Source organism: Arachis stenosperma, chromosome 3 (assembly GCF_014773155.1).
Source record: "Arachis stenosperma cultivar V10309 chromosome 3, arast.V10309.gnm1.PFL2, whole genome shotgun sequence".
In the NCBI taxonomy this organism is placed as follows: domain Eukaryota; kingdom Viridiplantae; phylum Streptophyta; class Magnoliopsida; order Fabales; family Fabaceae; genus Arachis; species Arachis stenosperma.
In genome coordinates, this window is record NC_080379.1 from 130,096,483 (window position 1) to 130,102,444 (window position 5,962).

The window sequence follows — 5,962 nt, forward strand, 5'->3', positions numbered from 1 at the left end:
TTCTCATTAAGAATTTTGATACCTTTATTTTCCTTTTCACCTAATTTTCGAAAAAAACCAAAAAAAAAATTTACAAAATCATAAAAACCAAAAATATTTCTTGTTTGAGTCTAGAGTCTCATCTTAAGTTTAGTGTCAATTGCATGTTTCTGTTCTTACTGCATTCATGCATGTGTCTTCATTAATCTTCAAGTTGTTCTTGATGATTTTCTTGTTTTAATCTTTGAATTCTATTGACTTGAGTGTTTTGTTGTTTCCCATATATACAAACTGCTAAGTTTGGTGTCTTGCATGCATTGTTATTTGATTTTAGTTGCATTTTGATTATTCCTCATTATTAAAAATCCAAAAATATTTTTTATTTGTGTCTTTTCAAGTCAATAATACAGATAATTGAAGATTCAGAACATACTGCAGAGGAATCACACAGAAAAAGCTGGGCATTCAAAAATGCCCAGTGAAGAAGACAGACTGGCGTTTAAACGCCAGCCAGGGTGCCTGGTTGGGCGTTTAACGCCCAAAAGGGTAGTAGTTTGGGCGTTAAACGCCAGAATGTGCACCATTCTGGGCGTTTAATGCCAGGATGGCACAAGGGGGAAGATTTTGTTTTCAAAATCAATTTTTTTCAAGTTTTCAAAGTTTTTCAAAATCAAATCTTTGTCAAATCATATCTTTTCAATCAAATGTTTTCAAAATCAATTTCTTTCCTTTTTCAAAGATACTTACTAACAATTAATGATTTGATTGAACATTTTTTGCCTTTTCTGTTGAGGAAGGTTTTATGTTTGAATCATATCTTTTCTTGTTAGGCAAGTCATTAATTTTTAAAATCATATCTTTTCAAATTGTGTTCAAATCATATCTTTTTAAAATTGTTTTCAAATCATATCGTTTTAAAATTGTTTTCAAATCATATCTTTTCAATCACATCTTTTTAAAACCAATCATATCTTCTTAACCACATCTTTTTCAAAATAGTTTTCAATCAAATCTTTTTTATTTCTAATTTCAAAATCTTTTTCAAAAATCACTTGATTTCTTTTCCACTTTTATTTTCGAAAATCAATTAGTGTTTTTCAAAAATGTTTTCAAAATCTTTTACTTAAATTTTCGAAAATTACTTCCCTTCTTCTCACATTCTTCTATTTATGGACTAACACTATTCCTTAATGCAAAATTCGAACTCCATCTTCTTTGATAAGTTCGAATTTTCTACTTCTGTCTTCTACTTTTCTTTTCCTCTGACACCTCAAGGAATCTCTATACTGTGACATAGAGGATTCCAAATTTTCTTGTTTTCTTCTCTTTCATATGAGCAGGAACAAAGACAAAGGCATTCTTGTTGAAGCTGACCCTGAACCTGAAAGGACCTTGAAGCGGAAGCTAAGAGAAGCTAAGGCACAATGCTCTGTTGAGGACCTGACCGAATTCTTCAAAGAAGAAGAACCCATGGCAGCCGAAAATAACAACAATGCCAACAATGCAAGGAAGGTGCTGGGTGACTTTACTGCACCTACTCCCGACTTCTATGGGAGAAGCATCTCTATCCCTGCCATTGGAGCAAACAACTTTGAGCTTAAGCCTCAATTAGTTTCTCTAATGCAACAGAATTGCAAGTTCCATGGACTTCCATTGGAAGATCCTCATCAGTTCTTAGCTGAATTCTTGCAAATCTGTGACACTGTCAAGACTAAGGGGGCAGACCCTGAGGTCTATAGACTTATGCTATTCCCTTTTGCTGTAAGAGACAGAGCTAGGACATGGTTGGACTCTCAACCTAAAGAAAGCCTGGACTCTTGGGAAAAGCTAGTCAATGCCTTCTTGGCAAAGTTCTTTCCACCTCAAACACTGAGTAAGCTTAGAGTGGAAGTCCAAACCTTCAGACAGAAGGATGGTGAATCCCTCTATGAAGCTTGGGAAAGATACAAACAATTGATCAGAAAATGTCCCTCAGACATGCTTTCTGAATGGAGCATCATAGGTATTTTCTATGATGGTCTCTCTGAACTATCCAAGATGTCTTTGGATAGCTCTGCTGGAGGATCTCTTCATCTGAAGAAGACGCCTACAGAAGCTCAAGAACTAATTGAAATGGTTGCAAATAACCAATTCATGTACACTTCTGAAAGGAATCCTGTGAACAATAGGACAAGTCAGAAGAAAGGAGTTCTTGAGATTGATGCTCTGAATGCCATACTGGCTCAGAACAAGATATTGACTCAACAAGTCAATTTGATTTCTCAAAGTCTGTCTGGAATGCAAAATGCACCCGGCAGTACTAGGGAAGCTTCATCTGAAGAAGAAGCTTATGATCCTGAGAACCCTTCAATGGAAGAGGTGAATTACCTAGGAGAACCCTATGGAAACACCTATAATTCTTCATGGAGAAATCACCCAAATTTCTCATGGAAGAATCAAGAGAGACCTCAACAAGGTTTCAACAACAACAATGGTGGAAGAAACAGGTTTAGCAATGGCAAGCCTTTTCCATCATCTTCTCAGCAACAGACAGAGAATTCTAAGCAGAACCCCTCTGACTTAGCAACCATGGTCTCTGATCTAATCAAAACCACTCAAAGTTTCATGACTGAAACAAGATCCTCCATTAGGAATTTGGAGGCACAAGTGGGACAGCTGAGCAAGAAAGTTACTGAACTCCCTCCAAGTACTCTCCCAAGCAACACAGAAGAAAATCCAAAAGGAGAGTGCAAGGCCATCAATATGGCCGAATTTGGAGAGGAAGGGGAGGAAGTGAACGCCACTGAGGAAGGCCTCAATGGGTGTGCACCAACCTCCAATGAGTTCCCCAATGAGGAACCATGGGAATCTGAGGCTCAAAATGAGACCATAGAGATTCCATTGGACTTACTTCTGCCTTTCATGAGCTCTGATGAGTATTCTTCCTCTGAAGAGGATGAGTATGTCACTGAAGAGCAAGTTGCTAAATACCTTGGAGCAATCATGAAGCTAAATGACAAGTTATTTGGAAATGAGACTTGGGAGAATGAACCTCCTTTGCTCACCAAAGAACTAGATGACTTGTCTAGGCAGAGATTACCTCAAAAAAAAAAACAAGATCCTGGGAAATTTTCAATACCTTGTACCATAGGCACCATGACCTTCAAGAAGGCTCTGTGTGACTTAGGGTCAAGTGTAAACCTCATGCCTCTCTCCGTAATGGAGAAGCTAGGGATCTTTGAGGTACAAGCTGCAAGAATCTTATTAGAGATGGCAGACAACTCAAGAAAACAAGCTCATGGACTTGTAGAGAATGTTTTGGTAAAAATGGAAGACCATTACATCCCTACTGATTTCATAGTCCTAGAGACTGGGAAGTGCATGGATAAATCTATTATCCTTGGCAGACCCTTCCTAGCCACAGCAAAGGCTGTGATTGATGTTGATGGAGGTGAACTGATCATTCAAGTGAATGATGAATCCTTTGTGTTTAAGGCTCAAGGATATCCCTCTGTCATCATGGAGAGGAAGCATGAAGAGCTTCTCTTAAATCAGAGACAAACAGAGCCCCCACAGTCAAACTCTAAGTTTGGTGTTGGGAGGCCACAACCAAACTCTAAGTTTGGTGTTGAACCCCCACATTCAAACTCTAAGTTTGGTGTTGGGAGGTTCCAACATTGCTCTGAGCATCTGTGAGGCTCCATGAGAGCCCTCTGTCAAGCTACTGACATTAAAGAAGCGCTTGTTGGGAGGCAACCCAATGATATATTTAATCTATTTTCTTTTGTTATTTTATGTTTTTTGTAGGTTGATGATCATAAGAAGTCACAAAATCAATTGAAAAAGCAAAAACAGAATGAAAAACAGGAAGAAAAACAGCACACCCTGGAGGAAGAACTCACTGGCGTTTAAACGCCAGTGAGGCTAGCAGTTGGGTGTTTAACGCCCAGTCTGGCACCATTCTGGGCGTTTAACGCCAGAAAGGGGCACCAGACTGGCGTTAAACGCCAGGAAAGGGCAAGAACCTGGCGTTAAACGCCAGGAATGGGCACCAGCCCGGAGTTTAACGCCAGAAATAGCTCAAAACGTGATTTTGAGCAACATTTGGTGCAGGGATGACTTTTCCTTGACACCTCAGGATCTGTGGACCCCACAGGACCACCACCTACCCACCACCCTCTCTCTTCTTCTTCACCCATTCACCAATCACTTCAAACCACTTTCCATCTCCTTCTCCTCCAATCTTCTTCTTCTACTCTCTTCTTTCTTCTTTTGCTCGAGGACGAGCAAACCTTTTAAGTTTGGTGTGGTAAAAGCATTGCTTTTTGTTTTTCCATAACCATTTATGGCATCCAAAGCCGGTTCAACTGAGAAGGCATGACCTCAAGCCCATCACTAAGAAGAAGATGGAGCAAACAAGAGACCCCCATCTCATCATGAGATCCCTGAGATACCTCAAGGGATGCACTTTCCTCCACAAGACTATTGGGAGCAACTAAACACCTCCCTAGGAGAGTTGAGTTCCAACATGGGACAACTAAGGGTGGAGCACCAAGAACACGCCATCCTCCTCCATGAAATTAGAGAAGATCAAAGAATCATGAGAGATGAGCAACAAAGACAAGGAAGAAACATTGAGGAGCTCAAGCACTCCATAAGACCTTCAAGAGGAAGAACAAGCCGCCATCACTGAGGTGGACCCGTTCTTTAATCTCCTTGTTCTTTATTTTTCTGTTTTTCGAAAAATATGCTTTATGTTTATCCATGTTTGTGTCTTATGATCATTAGTGTCTTAGTGTCTATGCCTTAAAGCTATGAATATGAATCCATCACCTTTCTTAAATGAAAACTGTTTTTATCACAAAAGAACAAGAAGTACAGGATTTCAAATTCATCTTTAAAACTAGCTTAATTAGTTTGATGTGGTGACAATACTTTTTGTTTTCTGAATGTATGCTTGAACAGTGCATATGTCTTTTGAATTTGTGGTTCATGAATGTTAAAATTGTTGGCTCTTGAAAGAATGATGAAAAAGGAGACATGTTACTGAGGATCTGAAAAATCATAAAAATGATTCTTGAAGCAAGAAAAAGCAGTGAATACAAAAAAAAAAAAGAAGGAGAAAAACGAAAAAAAAAAGGGGGAGAAAAAGAAAAAGAAAGAGAAAGAAAGAAATAAAGTTGTGATCCAAGGCAAAAAGAGTGTGCTTAAGAACCCTGGACACCTCTAATTGGGGACTCTAGCAAAGCTGAGTCACAATCTGAAAAGGTTCACCCAATTATGTGTCTGTGGCATGTATGTATCCGGTGGTAATACTGGAAGACAGAGTGCTTTGGGCCACGGCCAAGACTCAATAAGTAGCTGTGTTCAAGAATCATCATACTTAACTAGGAGAATCAATAACACTATCTGGATTCTGAGTTCCTAAAGAAGCCAATCATTCTGAACCTCAGAGGATAAAGTGTGATGCCAAAACTGTTCGGAGGCAAAAAGCTACTAGTCCCGCTCATCTAATTTGGAGCTTAGTTTCATTGATAATTTGGAGTCTATAGTATATTCTCTTCTTTTTATCTTATTTGATTTTCAGTTGCTTGGGGACAAGCAATAATTTAAGTTTGGTGTTGTGATGAGCGGATAATTTGTACGCTTTTTGGCATTGTTTTTAGTATGTTTTTAGTAGTTTTAGTTTAGTTTTTATTATATTTTTATTAGTTTTTAATTAAAATTCACTTTTCTGGACTTTACTATGAGTTTGTGTGTTTTTCTGTGATTTCAGGTATTTTCTGGCTGAAATTGAGGGATCTGAGCAAAAATCTGATTTAGAGACTGAAAAGGACTGCAGATGCTGTTGGATTCTGACCTCCCTGCACTCGAAGTGGATTTTCTGGAGCTACAGAAGCCCAATTGGCGCGCTCTCAACGGCGTTGGAAAGTAGACATCCTGGGCTTTCCAGCAATATATGATAGTCCATACTTTGCCCAAGATTTGATGGCCCAAACCGGCG

The 5,962-nt window shown here is 38.8% G+C and overlaps 1 non-coding gene across 1 annotated transcript; it reads right to left on the minus strand.

Moving 5' to 3' along the window:
- Positions 1-1,854: 1,854 nt before the first annotated feature.
- On the minus strand, positions 1,855-1,962 carry LOC130970891 (small nucleolar RNA R71). Its single transcript, XR_009082137.1, has one exon. It is a non-coding gene; the product is annotated as a small nucleolar RNA R71 (small nucleolar RNA).
- Between the last annotated feature and the right edge of the window lie 4,000 nt (positions 1,963-5,962).